Source organism: Cydia splendana, chromosome 2 (genome assembly GCF_910591565.1).
Source record: "Cydia splendana chromosome 2, ilCydSple1.2, whole genome shotgun sequence".
Lineage (NCBI taxonomy): Eukaryota > Metazoa > Arthropoda > Insecta > Lepidoptera > Tortricidae > Cydia > Cydia splendana.
Genome location: NC_085961.1, coordinates 11,606,533 through 11,630,583, shown reverse-complemented (window position 1 = coordinate 11,630,583; position 24,051 = coordinate 11,606,533). Strand labels below are relative to the sequence as shown.

Below are 24,051 nucleotides of genomic sequence, written 5' to 3'. Positions count from 1 at the left end.
AAAACGTGGAAAAATATTTCGCTGTGTTAAGGTAACCTGGCTTAGAGTTGAAATACATTGAGTGAACTGTACAAACAGCCTGAAGACAGTTTAAAAACTGTGAGCCAAATTTCATCCAACCTCATCAACCGATTTTAAGGAAAAACTTCCAAGCATAATATATTTACTTTAGATTTCAATTATTCAAAAACGTACAACCTACTAATTACTTACCTAAGCCTAAGTATGATTTCGTTGTCTGAAGTTTCCAACTTTTGAAAATCAATGCCAACGGAAAGATATTTTAAGCTTATTCAAAATAATGTTTTAGCCTGAATCCCCGAGGAACAACAGTTTGTGAACGAAATTATATCAACTGATTTATAGTATGTACCTACTGCGGTACCCTGCAAAAACTGGGTGGATACCTAAAGTAAAAGAAATAAAATGGAAAACAAAGTCGAGGGGATCTAATTAAAAAGAAGTTGAGATATATAAATTTACGTTACATTTCTTCTAGTCGTGTTTTTGTTTGGGCAAAAACTTGCGGCTGCAATTATTATACAGGTCGCAAACCTTGTGACAATCGCTGCATACCCTAAATTGGAGTACAATAGAAAATACAAATAATGTAAACAAACCAATTTACCTTGATTTCATCGTAATCTCGCACTTTTTGTGATTGACCATGATTTTATCAACAGTTTTTAAACTTAAACCTTCAATGAAAACAACCATAAAACTTTTAGGATTACGTCAAATTCTTTATAAAATCTGCCATGTTTGCCTACATTATTTTATTTGTCTTTTCTATTTTTTATATACTTATTCGTATTACTGAAATGTTCTACCAACAGAGTACAGCACTAACACATATTGTAAACCATAGATTAACTTACATACCTACTGTTTATATGTGCTATGCCTTAAACAGTTATAAGCAAGTTTTCAATATGACTTTGTTGCATCAAGGCGGTTCGTTTACAGAGGACCTACAGCGAAACGCGAAAATCGAAATTTAGTTGTTTGCATCTTTATCGCTCAAATACCTATGCAAGAGTGATAGAGAGGCAAATAACGAAACTTAAATTTTCGTGTTTCGGTGTAGGCCCTCAGTATGTGCTAGTGGCGCCCCCTACGCAGAGTTTTGTAAGATATTCTTATTGAACTCTACTTTACACCCTAGTGCTAGTGCAAGCTAGTATTCAAAGACATGAACTTATATTAAAGATATATATCAGATTATAAACACACATCTTTATTGTTACGATAATAGAGCGTTTAACATTTTGAATACTCTCGCCCTCTTAGCTACGTTAGATCAAATTTTTAAATTCGTAATTTTATTTTAATTCAAATATGAAAAAATCTACTAACTAGGAATAGATCCGCGCTGTTGCATACAAGTTACCTACAACTATACAAACCTATCAAACAACCAATTTAGCGTCACCAATTTAGAATATCCATCAAAATAATGAATATGCATGCGATACAGCGAAACGCGTATATCAAAAAGCGGATATCTCACGTTTTCGTATTTTCCTTTTTTTCCCCGTGTAAGCCTGTGGTAACCAATTCATTAATATTCCGCCCGCGGCCGCTCACATATCCGTCGCTTGTTGCAAAAGCAGACAAATCAAAAAGTTTCCAGTTTTTGGGTTATGCAGTTTCGTTTTTGCTACCTACGTGCTTCGTTTTTTACGGGACCGAGGTTTGTTTTCTGAATTTTTAAATAAATAAATCCAAAAAATTGTGTTTGCTTAGTGTACACGCTACAGTAGTATCTAAACAGCCACCATGAGTCTACGTAAAAGACAGAATTTACGTAATAGTATTTTATACAATCGTGATATAATAGAGAGCTTTTCAGTGGAGTACCGTGTTTAGGCAACGAAGCTTGCTGAGTTGGTAAACAAAGGTAAACAAACCAAAAGTATACAGCTAAGATACGCGAGCAGCCGCGATACCTTCATACAACGACACCTTCTCGTAACTCATGAGGCCCTTGCTCCTTGCTCCTTGCTAAATTCAATTTTTAAACAGTTTTTTTCTCGATTTTAGCCTATGGAGACTAACAAGTAACGCTAAGCGGTTTTCGTAGTCTATGGATGTTCCTATATTAAGGGTGTTACATGCGCGTTTCTGACTTAAGAAGCAATTGTTCCTACAACACAACCTAAACTAAATAATTAATTTGAGCTGTGGTTTTGTTTCGTCCTCTTGACCGCGGCGAGCTGTGATTGGTCAATTTCATTATAGTTGACTAAACTGTATCGAAATGAATATTATAGTTGAGTTGGGAGCCCATACATTAAAAGTACCCAAATGCAGTTTGGTATACGAAATCTTAATTCAAGAATTACAGTCGTTGAGTAGAAAAAATATACTATTTAACTGTGGGATTCCGTGTACGAGTTATTTACGAAAAACTACAAAAAAAAACCGATTTTAGAACAAATTATAAGTAACTTTCCCACCTTAACATATTTTCAAATATTGATCCTAGCGAAAAAGTGTACTGAATCTTTTTTGTAGAACATTATATGTATGTAGATTCCTTATGTAATAGAACATTTTTTGCTACGGGCCACCGTTTAAGAGTTATTTACAAAAAACTATAAAAAGGACCTTAAAACCCCCCCTACCCGTTAGCTTCACCCCCACCCCCGGTACTTTTAGTAATACACCATTCCCTACTTGCTTATTCCAAAATTTGCTTATACATACACGAATTATTTCCCCTGTAATTCCTTCGTTTGGTGGCCTATATAGTGTGGTGGTTTTGCGGTAGGTACCTACTGAAGACAAAAAAGAATGTGTGCAGCCCTTTTCTCTCAAAACGCTAGCCGCGGGCGTTTAAAGCCTCGCCTTTTAACCTGTGCTATAAAATCCACATTTTTTCTACATTTAGACATTGGATTTCCCTGCCGTTTTGATCCGAGATTGCTAGAAATTGCGCTACATTGAAAATAAAGCCACTATTTCTTTCAGCCTAAAAAGGATTCTGTTTCAACGATTTTAAGTTTGAATTTGCATGAAGTAACATTTTCCTGTTTAAACCTTGAGATCTAAATCAGGGTAGAAAATGGTGGGTCTTCTTTCGAAATTTTTTCATGACGACGTTTAAGGAAATACTTACATTTTTATTACAATTGAGGTTGTTCCCGCGATGGTATCATGGCTAACGAATATTATTGTGAAATATTTCTGCCAAATTTTCCTTAATGTTGGGTCCAATCTTGTTGATTTTTCGTTATACATATTTCCTATTGTGTAGGCGACGGCTTATAGTAAACTGGCCTGGCTGAATGATGAGTGGAATTCATAAGATTCTTTTTAGCCTAATTACCTTGACGTTAGAGGGAAATGTGGATCTGAACTCGATATTATTAACGTCAACTACACATTTTTTCAAAATTCATTTTTTTGTTGTTTTTATTAAGTACAAGCTTCTGCCCGCAACGTCGTATGCGTGTAATGATGATTGATAAAAACTATGCCCATCCCATCCTACTTATGCCCATCCCCAGGCCTCAAACTGCATAGATAAGTATCTTTATACCGAATTTCCTCCGAATCGGTTCAGCGGTTTCAGCATGAAGAGGTTACAGACAGACAGAGTTACTTTCGCATTTATAATATTGAGAGGACAAAGGCAAACAGTAACTCGTTATCCTTTACTTTATTTCGATAATTTATTAATTAATTTAATTGCAACGGTTTTATTACAATTTCTCAAAAAGTTTGAAAGGGCACCAAACCTACATTAGAATATTAGGTAAGTCCAATCCTTAGCCCCATTAACTACAAAGCAGGTCTTAAAAAGCTTAACAATTAAATATTAATGAGACTTTGTTCTAAAGTATGTACATAATTAGGTGTCGGATATTCCCGTTGATTGGACTGCTAGTTAGATGTCGTAAACGAGCCCTACTTTGATCCTTAGGGTTACAATATGAATTGAAATATTCTAAAGCATTCTTCAGATGTCATTATGGTTAATGCGAGTAGAATGTTGGTTTTATGTAGGTAATTTCTATAGCTATTCCTAAGCTAACTGCTTGACTACAACTCCGCGGGTGTCGAAGGAACATGGAACTAGTGTAACTGGTTTTCCAGATCAAAAGCTTTGCGGCCCCATTGGTTTACGGCAGCATTTTCTGTAAGTACGAGTGTAGAGTAATAGATGAGTATATGTTATTCTTGGCTGGTTGTTGTTGTTACGCCTGGCGTCCGTTGGCTCGTTGGGTGGACGACATCCCGAAAACTGCGGGTCACTTCTGGATGAGATTAGCTCAGGACCGAGACAAGTGGCGTACCTACTAGAACAGAGGCCTATGCTCAGCAGTGGGCGATAAAGGGCTGATATGATGATGATATGTTATTACTGAATAGAAAGTTAATGATCATGATCACATACGTAGGTTTACTTAGATTATTGATCAGTTTACAATGTTGACTTATCAATAACTTAAGGGAAACCCTTCTGGTATGTAGAGTTTGGATGTACAGTCCATATTTGTAATTGGATTGGATTGGAACATTAAGTTAGTTACATATCTAAGAAGTTTGATAATCCTGTCTAGTTATAACTCATGTAACTTTTGTATATATAAGTCTAAGCATAAGTACTTTTGATTATCATCAAGTGATTTATTATATGTATGCGTTTTTGTAAACTGTGTAAAACTGTATGCTTGGGTGGCCTAAATTACTTAAGGTACAATAATTTCGGCGGGCAGTGTTTTTGAAAAAGCGTAGCGGTTAATTTAGATCTTAATACGGTTACCAAAAATAATATAAATAGCAATCTTGAGGCCTTTTTCTAGTAACTTCATTGATTCGAAACTTGATTTCTTGACGAAAGCGAAAGCTCGATAGAAAAAACCGGCCAAGAGCATGTTGGGCCATGCTCGGTGTAGGGTTTTGTAGCAATCCGTCCATTACAATAAATAGGTTGCTTAGTTTTTGCCATAACTTGAAAACGGCTTGAATGATCATGTTCGCTATAGTTTTTATTGAATGTCTTTATTAAGCTGTATTTTCAGGATTTTTTCATATTTTTTGGTGTGTCTTTACGTTGGTGCTTATATAAGTTTAGAAGTCATCTTATAGAAATTACTCATATTTAATTGTTTTTCATCTATTCAACGGAGGTCTTTGATTCGCACCTGTGTTGCAATATTTATGCATAATACTCATTATGGAATTGCACCTAGGTACTTTCCGTACTCGAAATTTTTAGTTTCATTTGGCATAAGCTTGAATGATCAAAATACGGTTTCAGCGTTTAATCAGCCTTCGGTTGATGAATTTTGGGCCGCTTTTGAGGTATAATTGCCGTAGCCAGGTTGCTGCAGCAAATATACAGCTTTTGCCAGCTTGAAGAGTTCAAGATATCTGCTATGCAGACCTTAATCAGCTAGCTTTTGCTATTTGGGCTACTATGACGAAAGCCATTCGTCCTTAATAAATTGTGAGCTATAAACATTCGAGTAAATATTGACTATTATGTTGTTGCTGCTTTGAGCGCTTAATGCTCAACTGACATCGCTTTTATCCCAAATTGGGACAGAAGGACACGCACAGGGAATACAAATCAAGACCATCGAGTGACATTACCTTATTTAACAATATTCTAGATTAATCATGACTTCCGAAATATAATATCTTTATTTTGACACCGGAAGCACTGAATAAAAAACTAAAAGGGTAACTCAGTTGAAAAAAAAATGTTGACTATCCATAGATTTGACGTCTCCAAGATAAATTTTAAGAAGTAAATACCTAGCACAACATATTTTATCCAATTCCGAACAGATTTTTCGTAAATGGGTAAGTACCTATCTATTCAATCAACACAAGACTTCGAGCAACACGGAAAGGAGGCGGCATTCGCACTATTTCCCCTCTGCCGAGGTACAAGATTAGCGCGTCAATCTAATCTAGCGCGGGTAATAAAACTAGTTGCACTTGGATTTTTCACTAGACCGAGTCCAGACGCGCGCGTGAACACTGCTGCACAAAAATGCCTGTTTGCTCGGTTTTTTGTTATAAAAAGAGGTCGGGGACATCAAATTTACAAAAAGAAAGTGTTACATTTCACATGTAATATTTTTTTTTACATATCATACGTTTAATTACATTCAAACACAATTATTATATTTTAGTCTCATGTAATTGTTCGATTTATTGATTTTGCTCGCTCAGTACAAATTGCGGATCGGTCGAGCGACAAATCCGACTTCTCATCTCTCAGAATACAATAACATACTTCAACGAAAATGTGTTAGTGTGCGTGTTGTGACACTTGTCACTCGTCCGTACACAAAAAGAGATCGAGGTTTGCAAGATTTGTCTTTGACGTGTGTCATTTTCTATGTATTTGTGTCGTCATTACAGATTGGATTTTGTATGTAAGTGTGTGAGAAGTGCGACTGTGTGCACCTTTTCCCCCGCGAAAAATGGCAGAAAGATTTGTACGGTGAGATATCGCTTGGGCCCCTCCCTTCCGATGTGTCGGAAGCCGGTATTGCTCGAAGACACAAGATGACCGAACTAACATAACATAGGATGTAGGTACACCTAGGCACCGACTCCTCGCTGCATGGGACCTAATTGTGTTATGTGAAATTCAGCAGTGACGGTCAGGATTGTCGGTCAAATGGTCAGCCGTATTCGAACAATGAGCTACGTCAAATACTAGATATTGAAACGATATGGATTGGATATGTCAGTGTCAAACAAGTGTCAAAATAGACGTTTCTTCAAACAAAAACGTCACTTTTGACACTTGTTTGACACTGACATATCCAATCCATATCGTTTCAATATCTAGTATTTGACGTATCTCATTGTTTGAATACGGCTGGGTGTCTCTTATCTCAAGCGTTCGGTTAATTGTTGATGTTGATGCCTCGAGGCGTTGCTGTTTAAAATATGACGACAATTCATTGTTACGCAGATATTTAAGCCTCAGAATAGAATATATGAAATGAGACCGTATAAGCAACTGCATACGAATAACTTTATCTTTGCAGTTATTTTCCCAGTTTGCTACAAGTTTTAACCCATTAGCTACGTTACTATGTATTTACATACCTACTACATAACCCAGTGATCGTACATTTTCCAGCATTTTTGGTGCAACAGAGTGGTGTTAACGGAATTGGTATAGATAATTTCAACTGAAATGGTAAATTAAGGTTAATATTAACGTGATTAACGCTAATTAATCATTAGGGTTGAAATTATTTATACCAATTCCGTTAACACCACTCCGCTGCACCAAATCGATTCGCGTGGTGTTAACGGAAATGGTATAGATAATTTCAACTGAAATGTTAAATTAAGGTTAATATCAACGTAATAAACGCTAATTAATCATTAGGGTTGAAATTATTTATACCAATTCCGTTAACAACACTTCGTGCACCAAAAATGCTGGAAAATGTACGATCCCTGTACATAACACAACGCAGAAGCAGTAAAATTTATAATAAGGGCTCAGTTAATTAGTCATGCTTAAAATTTCACTACATAAAACACTTAAAGCTGTTATATAATATGTACCTAGGGAAATGGCAGCTATAGATAAAGACACTTCAAATTATTTTCAAAAAGTCTAAAAAACAACTTCACTTTCTGGGAGAACTTGTACAGTTCATAAATATGTATACTTACATTTATTTAAATTATTGCAATGGATTTAGGTGAATAAATGTAGGTACTTACTTGTAATTATAATTATTAACTCCACTGTATCTATGCTTTATCAATATTTAACACAAATAAAACAAACGAATTTATTAAACATAAAAGTTGTACCAGAAAATAATTTTCCGGGTTCAACATATATTTCCTCTGGGGTACCTACCTATGACGATAGGTACCTGCCCTATAATACGTGTGCCGAACAATTTCACGGTATCGGTCTGATGTGGATTGATGACTTTGGTTCAAGGGTCAAATGTTCGATTTACTACAGCAATAGGTAGCCTAGGCAAATGTTATGATTGTAACGCTGAGGTGGGCAGAGGGGAATACTCGTTTAGATTAAGCGAAATTTATGCAATTTAGCAATGTCACCAGACTGGATACCTACACGATAATATAAACTTCGCCCGATAAAAAATCATTCAAAAATGTTACAAACTATCTGAAAAGTAGTGTGTAATTTTAGAGTACCGATATTGTAAACTAAGGGATGAATTGAAAGGCATCCATATCTGACGAGAAGTAAGTTAAAATTTTTGATGTTAACGGTATACTGAAAATGTTATTCGAAAAAGATCGTTGAAGTAGAACTAAATGTTCTTCTTCATGCAGTTACATACGAGTACGAGTATGTCACATAAAAATATGTCTTTCTATGTCGCGACCCTGTCAAAAAAACACTGCACGCTTGCACTTGTGGGATGTCACAAAAGTTTTTTTCAACAACGTCGGCAAAACTCAATCAATAGTAGACTTAGACCAAGAAAAGTCTGCAGCGATTTTGATAGCTCACGCAGTGCAAATGTTATTTTAAACGTCAAACTGCTATGAAATTATGACGTATAAATAACAGTTGCACACGTATCAAAATCGCTGCAGACTTTTTTTTGGTCTAACTCTACTTGATCAAACTACACAACGGGACTTAATCGCGTATTTAAGTTTAAAGATTTACCTCCGACGTTTCGAGGACGGCGTTGTCCCCGTGGTCTCGGAGAAGACTCTCGACGTGGGTCGTGGTCTGGTGGTTGTGTAGTTTGACAATGTTTAATAATCGTGAAAGTTTAAATCAGTGTCTAACTCTACTTGCTTTTAAATATATAGTTATATACCATTGGTTAAACTCGGAAAAATCTAAATAAACATTCGACTCGATTTACTTTCTTTATTGGAAGGAATTTGGGTATTTGTTCAATGAAATCCCCACGAGGCATAACTGGCATAACTCAAGTCCAATCATAATGAACCTTATGTCGGGATAGTACGATTTAAATTACATCAAGGTACTTTCAGCATGATCGTATTATATTGTATGATTGAGGAATCCTCAATGAGAATTGACTTAAGATGGAGAAATATATATGTTTCTGAGAAAAGTCTGAATAGTATAATGCTATAAAGATGTGTACGGTATTTTCGCGTTGACTTGAAATATTCTATTCGAAAAGCGCTGCGAGTATCTAATCATATAAAAATCAAAAACAAATTTTCCAATGCTTTCACAATTTTAATAGCAAATGTTACGAGGCAGAAACTTATTATAGGTAAGTACGTACGTAATTTAAAAGTACACTTGTCAGTTTTATAATTAGGTAAAGTATTACCTACTTAAATAAAGTATTCAAAATGTAATATTTGGTGAAGTGGAACTGCTGATGAAGCAAGCCCAAAACAGAACTTTTTTAAGTAACATTTTTGTCAAGGTCAAGTTCTGATGATGGGTTCCATGAGAAATTGAGGGAACTTCTCAAATCTTGATGGATGGAGGATGGAGATCTAGACCTTGAAACTTGAAAAGAACACAAAGCGCGAAACAGACATTAACGAGTCCTGCAGAATGCTGTGTCACTCATGACAAAAACTTAAAACTAAAAATGGATAAAATAAATATAAATAAATTTTATTTTAGTCGTTTTTTTATGAAAACTCTTACCTTTTTACTGACTGAAAACTACCATCAATATATCCACGCAGTTAACCGACAATCTACCAATTGCAAAGGTTTATCATACTCGTATTATCTGCATTTGAAAGAACATAATATGAGTTAAATCTACTAACCGTCTACTTTCTTCGCTCGCTATTTTGCTTTTATATATACGTATATAAAATTAATAGGCACTTAAATAGGTACATAGTAGGTACATACGATGTTTGAACAAAAAAATCTGTGTGAAGATAACCAAGTAGGTACGTGCAAAAAAAATCACTAGTTAACAAGCCACCTGGCAAAAGGCTAATAAACACACTGTCTCATATATAAAAACGGGAAAATGTGGCTAGGTGTATATTCTTATGGCGGTAATATGTACCGTGGCCTAAATTAGCTATGAATCGTTTGTCTTTATCTGTGATTTTGACTTATGTATTTGTAAGAAAAAACGTAATTTTATGAATCAAGGGGTTAGGATTTTTCTAACCAATTTTCCCCCTAAAGCGAAATGAAAATACACCCTGTCAACCTTGAAGACAATTGGTACCATAAAATAATAAAACGGAAACCTCAAAGCGGGATCATCCCCTGAGTAAATAGAATCGGGTAATGGATAAGATATTCGAATAGAAAATTAGCTTTAAGTGGCACTTTTGATAATGCGGCCGGCGTGACGCGAGCGAATATTAAAGTGTTCCTTGGTATTTTTAGATTTATTATTGTTCAAAAGATATAATAGTAGTCTTAAAGTATTTGTCATTTAATAATATCAATGTACCTACCTACTCGTAGATACAGGGATATCATTCGGTGGCAATAAATGCTTCCTAGATTATTTGTACTTAGGTACTTAAGTTACCGGGCGGCTGACCTTAACTAATTTTAATAATTTTAATTTTAGTTTTTTTTAAGTCAGCGCATCCGTGTGACACAGCTAGGTAAAGTCGAAAATACAAATCCTTATACCGAGCTACGGTAAGTAACGGCTTAAGAATTTCTATTTAGCTAGCTAAGAGACATGCTGGCCACAAATTTGACTAATAGCTAGCTTAATCCCAATAGGTACGGTTTAGTTTTCCTGTGGACCAAATGGTTCTATACCGGTCAACTTCCCGCAAACATCAAGTCAGCAACTACATACTTTCCTTCTACACGAACCCGCTCTTTTCCAATTAAATATTTTTTTACTGATATCGAGAGAAAACATGTGTGTGTGAGAGAGAGAGGGAAAAACGAGATTTTTGTTAACGTTTAAGCCTGGTTTTCAGAATTTTTATAGACATGCCTGCAGGTAACACATGTTCCGAACCTATGTAAATAGTCCTGTAGGTAAGTTCCGATCCTTTACAAAACTGGCCTAGAACAAATCGATAGTCCCGAAAAAATCTCAAACAAAGTTCCTACAAAAAGTTAAGGGCGGTGATTGAAAGTGGTATTTTATCTCGACAATTTATAGCCTTATTATTGGCCTTAGATAAGGATTATGGTCTTAGCGGAATGCGAGGTTTTTCTAGTGAAAGTTTTCGAAGGTAGATAAGCGAATGCAATCGGGGTTTTGCAATTGTTTTTGAAGTTCTAAGTAAGCAATTAGAGTTAATTAACACGGCTGGATACCCATCCACAGTGCAGTCATCTGCAATAATATGTTACTTTTCGAAGGCTGCAAAATTATGTGACACGCGCTTATCGCTCTACAAATAAGATCGTGTCAGATATTTTTGCGGGCTTTAATGTGTGTGTGTTCATGGAGAAGATGGAAAATCTAGATTAAGATTAGCTCTTAAAGCTTCTCGAATGGAACCATTTTTTATTTTCAAGTTCTAGTCGATGGTACCCAATAGTTGTCTGATAAAGATTGCTTCTTAGTGATAAGTCCGCTTGTTGTCTACCGTCATAAATAAAACCGTTTACATTGTTCTTTTCTGAACAATAAGGAGTATTTGATTGATTGATTCATGTTGCCTCGGAAACTCATCGCCCGCTAAAAAACTCATTATTATTAAATTAAGTTAAACAATCAAAAGTATTAATAGCTTAAGCTTTAATTAAAATATTCTTTTCATAAAAGTTCTTACGTTTACGTTACGTTACGTTACGTTTCGTGTTTAAATGTGATTTAAGGGGTAGAAGAACAAATATGTATTTTAACTTGACGAAACTCATCAGGCAAACAACCAAAGTCATGAGCGCTTTCTAGGAATTAATATAATCTAAACTCGCAACCAAAACGAAAACGAGCAGAAATTTTGACACGTTAATCAAATGAGCGGCTAATTATAAGCAATTTCTAAGTTTCAGTTCGTAGCGAATCAGCGCAGTCGGAATTTAAATTTAAATTATTCTGATGATTTTTTAAATCAAAGGTTCGGATGTAGGAATAGTGATAAATTCGCGATATAATAAAGGTAGGAACATATTTTTTATTGAAATTGAATTGAATCAACGCTTCCAGAGACTAGGTATAACAATCGTATTATCTACAAACGCCAATCGAAAAATAAAATATTATACATCGGGATGGATGACATATGTAATACAAAGTGACGTAATCTTTTCCGTGGTTTCGATGGGCGTTTTCTATAAATAATTACTACTTTGCTTGGCCCCTAGAGGTAAGAACAATACCAATCTATCTAAGTGTTTCTTTTTAAAAATAAAGGAATGTCTCCTTTAAGTAAAATGAGCCAGCTTAAGGATTTAAGGTAGTTTCCCTCCAGGGCCCGACTTATCTTTCCACACTGTGCTAGGAAATAGGTAAGTATGTAGGTACTTCCGAAGCGGCCAAGATACAATCACTACTAATTGAATTGATCTTTAAGTAATAATAATATTAAATATTGACAGTGTTTTCATTATGAAATTTGGATTAAAACGATCATAATTCATTAAAATTTGGTTCGGTAAGGGATGACAACTGCCGCCGTCATTATTTAACGTCTGATTAGTAGCCTTCGACTGCGAGCTAGATGTATAGAAAGTAAGTTACGCTCACGCTAGCGAAAATGTGTGAAAGTGGTGGTAGCCGTACAGTTCGTTGGTTGTGCGATATGCGTGGCGCAGCTCGACCTTACTGATTAATAGACTGACACAGGCAACATTAGTCTATAGACGCCATATAATGTTATCGTCGCGCAGTCATCGAGGTCGCAGTCATTTTTGGTCTTTTCAAGCAGAAATTAGACTGTTAGCAGTTGACAGATTATATCCATAATCGATTGATAAAAAGAAATTACTTACTCCCTTGAATAGGCCTCCAGTCAAGTGTCAATCGCATTGATATTGATATACTTACACCTGTATCTGGGGGCACGGCCGTGCCCCCGCCAAGACGAGACAAAGGGCAAAAGGCAGTGCATATCTTTTCTCGGCACGTTTCGTCGTATTTTCGAACCCTCGTAGTTTCGGCTTGGATAATGCTAGAGAGCTGAAATTTTTTGTATACTATGTAGTTATTGGACTTATCACAAACACCAAGTTTTATTAGGCTACCTATTATATTTAAAATTTTATAGATATGTACTTTAATTTTCACTGTCCGAACCATATGAAATTCGTGTCATAGAAAATACAGACTACTTCCTGAAGACCTATAAGGCTGAAATTTGGCATTTAAAGATAGGTATGTATGCTAACACATATGGTGATGAGAAATCTGTAACTTTCGCTCTGCAATCCCTTGAAATGGGGGTCCCTCAAAATTGCTGTAAACCTGAAAACATTGGTTCCTGGAATCGTGAAATTTTGTGTGGTAGCAGTGATTGGAGTGCTAATAAAGAAACAACGATAAAAAAAAAACAAAAAGTTTTCGAAGTGCAGATTTGAACCAGCTTCACGTAAACCAGCCAAGTAGCGCCCTCTATATTGGCTCTGTTTTGTCGTAAACTTTTCGAAACCTTACTTACCTACAAATTCAAACACAATGGAGGTTCTGTGAGCTGAAGAACCTCGCGAACATAGCTTAAATAAGTGTAGCCTATTAGAAGTGTAGCCTGTACTGATACTAAAATTGTTTTATCGAACCTGAATAGCAGTCGTGCTCTACCACCTCCTGCGGACTCGCGTTTTGTGTGCGATCGATGTGGCAAGAAATGCCGCGCTGCTATAGGACTTTATAGCCATCAACGGCGATGCGGGACCCCATAAACACACAAGCGCCGCAACAAACATCTACAACAGATGATGTGGCCAATGATGATGATGATGATGATGAATAGCAGTTAAAGGAGATCGGTTTTGTTTGGCACTCGGGCCCAGAACAAAGTTGAGCGTTTTAGATTGAAACGAACGTCTTATTAATCGTCATAATCTCAAGATTACGAAAGTAAACACAGAATTGCGAAATAAAACGGGTATGATGAGAAATCCTGCACTGAAAACGTGAATCTAGAAAGAAAAACTTTTGTACACCTATGTGTATACCATTCATACTATTCCGTAATTAAAGTGCGGTTTTTTTTTCAGAAATAATTACAGAATCTGGCGTGTAAATATAACTGAAATCTTTTTCTCATATAATATGAAGCAATATTTTGATCTTGTTTGTAGTTCATTATTTCCGAATTCTGCGTAGGTGGCGCCACTACCACTATCTGTCACAATCTGGGGTCTACCGCGAAACAAGAGATACGAAATTTCGTTATCTAACCACTCTATCACTCTTGCATATTCGAGCGATAAAGAAGCAGATAACTCAATTTCGATTTTCGCATTTCCCGGTAGGCCCTTTTTAACAAACTGCCTTGATGCATCTAAAGCCTGGACGACGGGAGCAAAAATGCACTTTTCACTAGTGCTTAATTAAATATCGACTATTCTATTGACATCCATACGAACAATTTTTGAATCAGAAATTTATTGATCTAACTTATTATCTTACATATCAGGTTGTTACACAATATTACATCAGGTACCTAGGTAAGCTTATTATACAGGGTGGCCCATTTAGATCCGTCAGTATGGGAAAATCTAAAACTATAAGACATACGACGATCTCTTCTTAGGAACCATGATTGTCATCGATTTTAGTAAAAAGAATAAAATCATTTTTTTTTAAATATATGTACCTAGTACCTGTAATAGTATAGTCTGTAGTCTGTTGTGCAAAGTAGTAACACAGGTCTTTCAAATTCTGAAAGTGTCATAACGGGATTGTCCATATGACAGTAACGAAACGGCCAAGCCGTACTGTTTGACCAAGATGTTGGCTTTATACAGTTAGAGCTTATAAAGTTAGGACTGACAGAGTAAAAGTCTTGGTACCTACTACGGGATCTGATATCTTTTTATTGTAAAAGCTTTATGCGCCTATAGTTCGTTTTTTTTAGCATTAGAAATAAGGTAAACAATCTTGATGTGTCTTTTAATTCAAAAACACATTTAATAAATAAGTTACGGCAAATATGTAACAATTATGAATCTAATACGATCATTTATATTCTTCTGCTTTCATAAGTAATAGTTACTGATTTTTAAAAAGCGTTTTTCAATTAAAAGACATGTCAAGATCGCTTACCTTCTTTCAAGTTCTGTCTAATGCTAAAAAAAACGAACTATAGTCTTGGCAACATTTTACATGAAATGTTTTTGGTGGGATAAAATTGTAACTCATACTTTCATGACGTCTTGTGCCCTGTTTATCAAAAGCTTAAATTGTAACTTGTAATACAAGTGGAAGTCCCTTTCTAACAAAAGCTGTCAAAAAGGGACATCCATTTGTATTACAAGTTACAAGCTTTTGATTTAAACAGGGCACCCACCGGTGTCTCGGACCGGTGTAATACTTTACGAGTATCTAGTTTAAAGAATTACCTAAAACAAAAGATATAATGTTTTCTTATTGTTTTTCCTCGGGAAACATTTGCTATTTACTAGGGCTTCCAAATACCGGACTTCTTTCAATACCGGTATTAATACCGAAACTGTCTTCATTAATACCGGGATCCCGGGATCACCACTTTTACCAGTCACATTTTTATAGTAGAAGAGCCGGCCGCAAATTTTCTAACCGACTTGATACCTCGATGAAATGCACAATGGTTTCCCATAAAAGTGATGCTAAGTCCGAATTCGATAGTCTGCCACGGCGGAACTTGCCGAAAGTACGAAAAAGAAGGCCACTTCCGGTGCGAAAAAAGGGGGCTGATTTAACCCATCTGATACCGTAATAATAGTTATGGCAGCAGTTAGAAATTTACATGTAGACACAGAAAAGCGAAGTCTGCCAGTATTTTTTACGCCGGAAGTGATTGGCAGACGCTCTCGAAGGTGGCCACCGGGACCCCTAATTTAACCCATCTGATACCACCATGAAACCAATTCCAGTCGGTAGGTATGAACCCTCATGTCAGGAATATATAAGTCTGCCAAGGCTTTTCCTGCCGAAACACCTTGGCAGACGAGATTATGTGAGCACGGTCACCATCAGTTACCCTACACTAACCCATCTGATACCACCATGACACCAATTCCAGTCGGTAGGTATGAACCCTCATGTCAGGAATATATAAGTGTGCCAAGGTTTTTCCTGCCGAAACGCCTTGGCAGACGAGATTATGTGAGCACGGTCACCATCAGTTACCCTACACTAACCCATCTGATACCACCATGAAACCAATTCCAGTCGGTAGGTATGAACCCCCATTTTAGGAATATATAAGTCTGCCAAGGTTTTTCCTGCCGAAACACCTTGGCAGACGAGATTATAAGCAATATGACCATCGGTTACCGTACACTAACCCATCTGATACCACGATGAAACCAATTCCAGTCGGTAGGTATGAACCCTCATTTCAGGAATATATAAGTCTGCCAGGGCTTTTCCTGCCGAAACACCTTGGCAGACGAGATTATGTTAGCAAGGTGTACATCAGTTACCCTACATCAACCCATCTGATACCACCATGAAACCAATTCCAGTCGGTAGGTATGAACCCTCATGTCAGGAATATATAAGTGTGCCAAGGCTTTTCCTGCCGAAACGCCTTGGCAGACGAGATTATGTGAGCACGGTCACCATCATTTACCCTACACTAACCCATCTGATACCACCATGAAACCAATTCCAGCCGGTAGGTATGAACCCCCATTTTAGGAATATATAAGTCTGCCAAGGTTTTTCCTGTCGAAACACCTTGGCAGACGAGATTATAAGCAATATGACCATCGGTTACCGTATACTAACCCATCTGATACCACGATGAAACCAATTCCAGTCGGTAGGTATGAACCCTCATGTCAGGAATATATAAGTCTGCCAAGGCTTTTCCTGCCGAAACACCTTGGCAGACGAGATTATGTGAGCACGGTCACCATCAGTTACCCTACACTAACCCATCTGATACCACCATGACACCAATTCCAGTCGGTAGGTATGAACCCTCATGTCAGGAATATATAAGTGTGCCAAGGTTTTTCCTGCCGAAACGCCTTGGCAGACGAGATTATGTGAGCACGGTCACCATCAGTTACCCTACACTAACCCATCTGATACCACCATGAAACCAATTCCAGTCGGTAGGTATGAACCCCCATTTTAGGAATATATAAGTCTGCCAAGGTTTTTCCTGCCGAAACACCTTGGCAGACGAGATTATAAGCAATATGACCATCGGTTACCGTACACTAACCCATCTGATACCACGATGAAACCAATTCCAGTCGGTAGGTATGAACCCTCATTTCAGGAATATATAAGTCTGCCAGGGCTTTTCCTGCCGAAACACCTTGGCAGACGAGATTATGTTAGCAAGGTGTACATCAGTTACCCTACATCAACCCATCTGATACCACCATGAAACCAATTCCAGTCGGTAGGTATGAACCCTCATGTCAGGAATATATAAGTGTGCCAAGGCTTTTCCTGCCGAAACGCCTTGGCAGACGAGATTATGTGAGCACGGTCACCATCAGTTACCCTACACTAACCCATCTGATACCACCATGAAACCAATTCCAGCCGGTAGGTATGAACCCCCATTTTAGGAATATATAAGTCTGCCAAGGTTTTTCCTGCCGAAACACCTTGGCAGACGAGATTATAAGCAATATGACCATCGGTTACCGTATACTAACCCATCTGATACCACGATGAAACCAATTCCAGTCGGTAGGAATGAACCCTCATTTCGGGAATATATAAGTCTGCCAGGGCTTTTCCTGCCGAAACACCTTGGCAGACGAGATTATGTTAGCAAGGTGTACATCAGTTACCCTACATCAACCCATCTGATACCACCATGAAACCAATTCCAGTCGGTAGGTATGAACCCCCATTTCAGGAATATATGAGTCTGCCAAGGTTTTTCCTGCCGAAACACCTTGGCAGACGAGATTATAACCAAGATGACCATCGGTTACCCTACACTAACCCATCTGATACCACGATGAAACCAATTCCAGTCGGTAGGTATGAACCCTCATTTCAGGAATATATAGTCTGCCAGGGCTTTTCCTGCCGAAACACCTTGGCAAACGAGATTATAAGCAAGATGACCATCAGTTACCGTACACTAACCCATCTGATACCACCATGAAACCAATTCCAGTCGGTAGGTATGCACCCTCATTTCAGGAATATTATAAGTCTGCCAAGGCTTTTCCTGCCGAACAACCTTGGCAGACGAGATTATGTTAGCAAAGTGTACATCAGTTACCCTGCATTTACCCATCTTGTGGTGGAATTGTTTTCAAGGTGGTATCAGATAGGTTAATGTAGGGTAACTGATGTACATCTTGCTAACTTAATCGAGTTATTCCCACTAGTTACCACCAAGTTCTTACCAGTGGTGACTACTGGGATTTTTTTCCCACCTTTTACCACTGTTAACTACTGGGAAAAAAAATTCCCACTAGTTACCACCAATTCGGCTTGGTGGTAACTACTGGCAATTTTTATTCCCAGTAGTTACCACTGGTAAAAGGTGGGATTTTTTTTTCCCAGTAGTTACCACCAAAATATTGTTTGAATTCAATACTAATAAAAACAGTATAAATAGTATAGTATAAATATAGCGTGCTGTAATAAATAATTATGTGTCAGTTAGTGATTCAGTAAACTGCTTTAATTGTGATCAAAAATATTAAAACAGTTTTTCCGGTATAAGTGTAAAAACAAAATTAGAAGAGTCTCATTCTAGTTAAGTAGAAATTAACTTATTATCCGGATTAAATGTATCTTATTAACTGTAAATTGAATTACATATTTATACAAACGAACAAACAAATCAGTCAAAAACCGACAGAACTGATTTCGTTTTATTATTTACAGCTATTTTATTTTGTTCTATTATAACACGACGCGGAGCTGGAATATGTAGGTATTCATTATTTGTATTAATAAGTAAAAAGGGCATGGTTGTTATTAAAACCGCTTAGGGCGCGCTTCGGATGGGCTGACTGCTCGGACTAACCAGCATAGGCTCGCATTCCAATTACGCTCGGGTACTACATCGCTCGGTCATGTTACGCTGGTTGGCTCGATTGCTTAAACACTTACGCTAGCGCGATGGTAATGACACTCTACCAGAGGGGCATCAGGTACCTACTATTCGTACACTTCTTTTTTGGTATTTAACTTTTATTCTTTTGGAAAATATGTTCATTGGAAGAACGTGTAAGTAATTCAAATCAGGGGGCGTCAGGCTAAAAGCAAAAATCAGAAAAAAATAATAATAAAACTAGTGGGAATAACCCACTTAATCTCGTCTGCCAAGGTGTTTCGGCAGGAAAGGCCTTGGCAGACTTATATATTCCTGACATGAGGGTTCATACCTACCGACTGGAATTGGTTTCATGGTGGTATCAGATGGGTTAAATTAGAGGTCTCGGTGGCCACCTTTGAGAGCGTCTGCCAAGCACTTCCGGCATAAAAAATACTGGCAGACTTCGCTTTTCTGTGTCTACATGTAAATTTCTAACTGCTGCCATAACTATTATTTCGGTATCAGATGGGTTAAATCAGCCCCCTTTTTTCGCACCGGAAGTGGCCTTCTTTTTCGTACTTTCGGCAAGTTCCGCCGTGGCAGACTATCGAATTCGGACTTAGCATCAGTTTTATGGGAAACCATTGTGCATTTCATCGTGGTATCAAGTCGGTTAGAAAATTTGCGGCCGGCTCTTCTACTATTAGTTCAACCTAATAAACCAGCCAACTATATTCAAATTTGCCACCAAAAATTCGTTTGCCATACTACAATTCCTCTCATTTGTTTCCACTCTTTGATATAATTTTAAGAAATAACTATATTAATATCATATCCTGAACATCAGAATTCATCACCAAATATTTATCTATGCATATATATGTACCGATCTTGTTTCAATGAAATGATCTTGTTTAATTAAATGGGCAAGTAATATTCTTGATACAGCCTTGATATTTTAATAGATTTTAAACGGTATAATCGGCACATTTTCCTTGTTTTTGAAAATACCGGGATCCCGGTATTGCATTAAAAAATACCGGTATTGAAAAATGCGTTTCCACAGACGGGATCCCGGTATTGGAAGCCCTACTATTTACCTACATACAATTTTAACTGACGGCGATGACATCAAAGCTCAGTTTCGTCAAAAAGTTACGGAAGTATTTTCACGGTGAAAAATATTCACAGATCATTGTTGCCCGACACGTAAAACCTTTTTAGGGTAAAAAAGAAGTTTGTAGGATATTTTCAACGCACTCAAACATTACGGTGGCAAATTGTTACGATGACATAAAATATTTGCCATGCAAATCAGAGATTCCTCTCATAACTGGTGATAAGGAGAAATCATAAAAAAAAGTTATAAAAGCTCCACGGTGCGTTGCGTAATATTAGAGGATGCTTTTTGCGCCTTCGGTGTGTACTCTCACTTATGTCATTTTATCAGTAGTAAAAAGGTACAACATATGAGTTCTAAATATTTGTAGCTGTAAGTGGGAAGTAGAACTCGTTAAATTTGTCACTCTGGCAACAGAGTCCGTCTCCCGCCCGCTGGATTTTCTTTAACATTAACAAAAAAAAATTAAGAAAATATATTTTTAACACAAGTACCTACTAAAATTACTTTTCACTTTTCTTCATCATTTTTTTAATTCATGTGTAAAGAAATTTCAGTAAAAAATATGGAAACAACGAAAATCAATTAGGTACCTAACAGTTCTATACTTATAGAAACCGTCAATGAGAATTTCCAGAAAAAAGTGTACCTACCATTTACTTTTTTTCGAAAACCCATAAACTTTCGGGTTTTTCTACACATAATCCCGAAGACTATCGATAAATATTATCTAAAGATTGAAAATTATAAATACATTTTGTATGGACCGCCACAAAACTGACACCCTACTACATTTGTATAAAAATACCTAAGGGACACTTTTATTCGTTTTAATTAATATACCTTGAATACCTGAATTAAGACAAATTATCGTTAGAAAGTCTAGTTATTTAATCTTTTGTGTGTGACACGAGATAGGAATTCCAAGGTAGGTAGTCCCACTTATTACCTATTTCCCCAAACATGGTCCGGGCTTTTTAATGGCAGATGTTTTACTTCCTACCTAATCACGATCAACCTATGTCCCGTGTCTAAATTTCTGATAAACTTTAACGTATGTCCGTTTTTGTAGCGGCTACATGATCGACCGTGCCCCCATCAATCAAATTGGGTTTAGCCCGGACAAATGAGGAGCGCTCCAGGGCGATTCATCTTGTATTTATCATTTTTAGAAAGGTGGATAAAAAGCTTTATGCGGAAACCAATGTGAATACACCACATTGATCAGCCTCAGGGCAGAGGCAGTCAAAACATGTTTTGCTTTATCACATTACCATGTCTAGTGTTAACAAATACCTATACCTTACGTTCCTTTAAGTGTGTAGCTGGGTCTCTTCTTACGCGTTCTAAAATTAAAATGGCGTACTTCAATTAGATTGAAAACGCATTCGATCGTACTTACGCTTGCCAAGTTAACGAAAAAGGAACTGTTATCAACCATTAAAGATTAAAATAAATTGAACGTCGGCTTTCTGGTAGGTACCTACTAACCACTCTTCCAGCTTCTGAATTCTCGAATCTAAATCAATCGGGAAATATTCTGAACCAACATTTTATTAACATCATAAAATATTCTTCTCCAGAAAAATAAACGCAATAAATTCAGTCGATTTTTTTAAATCGATTACAACATGTGAAATGTAGCGGAAACCAGCGCAAACGTATTTACGCCTAAATCGTTCCTGCTTGCAATCTCCATATTTATTCACGGAGGAAAGATTTATTCGTTATCATCTAACATCCACTGAACCATTTAAATAAAAATCCTGTTCCATTCAAGCTTCACTCATTATTAAATACAATTAAATACCATTAAATATCGCTAGTGTCCATCTTTCAATTTAACAAAATGATGAGTGACGTTAAAAAATTATAAATTTCGCATTAGCTATGTCTGTGCCTAAAATAAGTCGATATTAAAGTAAGTATATATAGGTACCTCTAGCTATTTGCCATTGTAACAGCCATTGAAAAACAGTTTTAATTTGGAATTTATTAGTGTGGTTATTACAAATGAGTTTGAGTCGTACTGGGTGAGGCAGCAGGGATGTTGCGGATGCAGATTTTTTGACATCCGCGGATGCGGATATTTAAAGGCTCACATCCGCGGATGCGGATTTCAAGATTACGTAGGTACTTAAAAAACGTCAAATATTACATTTTTAGTCATTTTTATTTAAAAAAAACGAAAGAATATAGGTGCAATATATTTAATAAACAGTAACTTGGCCGACTTTTCTGGATCTAGACGATTTCATTATAGGTAATGAAATGACGAAATTACCTAGCACTTACGCCGCCGCTAAGACGTTCCTGTACAGACTTGTTCGACATCCGCACCCGCATTAGCTCCGCATCGATTTTATGCGGATGCGGGTGTTGAAAATAATGCGGATGTTCCGCGGATGCAACATGCGCAACATCCCTGGTAGACAGATGTCTTTGTGACGTGAGCGTTTTCCAAAAAAAGTGTACATTTCCCAAAATTTTGTATGAAATTTTTTGTTCCAGTGCGTCACGTTCATACAAAAAAAAATCATACAAGAATGTGACGATCTGTTAAGGAAATCTTTGGACACATTTTTGCATGTATGCGACGTGAATGTACAAATTATTCTGAGTAAAATGAGCCCAAGAAGTCAATATTTTGAAGACATGAATGAAATGTACCTACACTTTTTTTGGAAAACGCTCACCTGCAATTGAAATGAAATTTATAGTGACTCCACACTTTATCATTGCAAAATCTGTGCAAAGTAAACTTGGTCCAATCAAAATAGGTATTTACGGTTCGGTACTTATTAATTGCTTGTTATGGAGTGAAATCTTACATCAAGTTTTATAGAGTCAGACCGAGAAAAGTCTGCAGTGATTTTGATAGCCCACGCAGTGCAAGTGTCATTTTAAACGTCAAACTTACATGAAATTATGACGTGTAAATAACACTTGCACTGCGTAGGCTATCAACATCGCTGCAGACTCTCTGAGAACTCTAACTTAAAAACGTAATTTGACCGTCAATGCTAATATTTTTACTGTAAGCCATTTGCCATTAGGTAAGTATATTCGGCATCGTATCTCACACATCAACATTAATCTCGCGCGTTCATCATTCTGATTTCTCGCCCAAGTGCTTGCCGCATTCAACCTCAAAAATCGTGTCTATCTCATATAAATCATTTGAAAAGCTTCCTCTATATATTTGTCAACGTTTGTACAAGTTGTTGAGCGATCGCCACTCATTAGCAGGGCTCCATCTTGGGCCATTGAGGGCAGGCTTATTTGTCCGATGGGTCTTGATAAATGGAAATGTCTTGGGCACTCCATCATAATGTAGAACAGGCTAATGTAAGTGGACGGTCCTTGGTATAGAGGCGATGTATGGGCATACACACATGAACGTATTATTTAAATAGACGTCGCATGTATAGCGTAGGTATACAATTGTATGAAAGTGTGCCAGGGATGTGAATGCGACTTCGCAAGGGTTTTAGGGACTGTTAAAGGACATTAATTTATTAAGTGGCCGATTCAAAAATTAATTATTATTTGAATCTAAATCATTTCTTTAATAAACGCTAGAAATTTTTTAATATTGCTTGAAGACGGTATCAGCTTGATAAAAAAAATGTTTAAATAGGAGGTGTATATATTTGTGTTACGGTGCAGTAGGTTCAGCCAGCAGTTTCTGAAAAATCGTGGCGCTTTTTTAGATCACAATACGGTGGCCAAATATTTAAAACCTGATTTCCTGACTTTCGCTCAATAGAAAAAAGTCACGAACATATATTATATCCAGATATATCTAATACGCAAATTAAAAATTTATAGATTTGCATAAAAGCAAAAAAATATGAAGTGTTTCTAAAAATGCACAAATT

At 36.8% G+C, this 24,051-nt stretch overlaps 1 long non-coding RNA gene across 1 annotated transcript in view; it reads left to right on the top strand.

The window, feature by feature from the left end:
• Positions 1–24,051, top strand: part of LOC134804118 (uncharacterized) — an 805,015-nt gene that overhangs the window by 460,687 nt on the left and 320,277 nt on the right. The gene's annotated exons all lie outside the window — the stretch shown is intronic.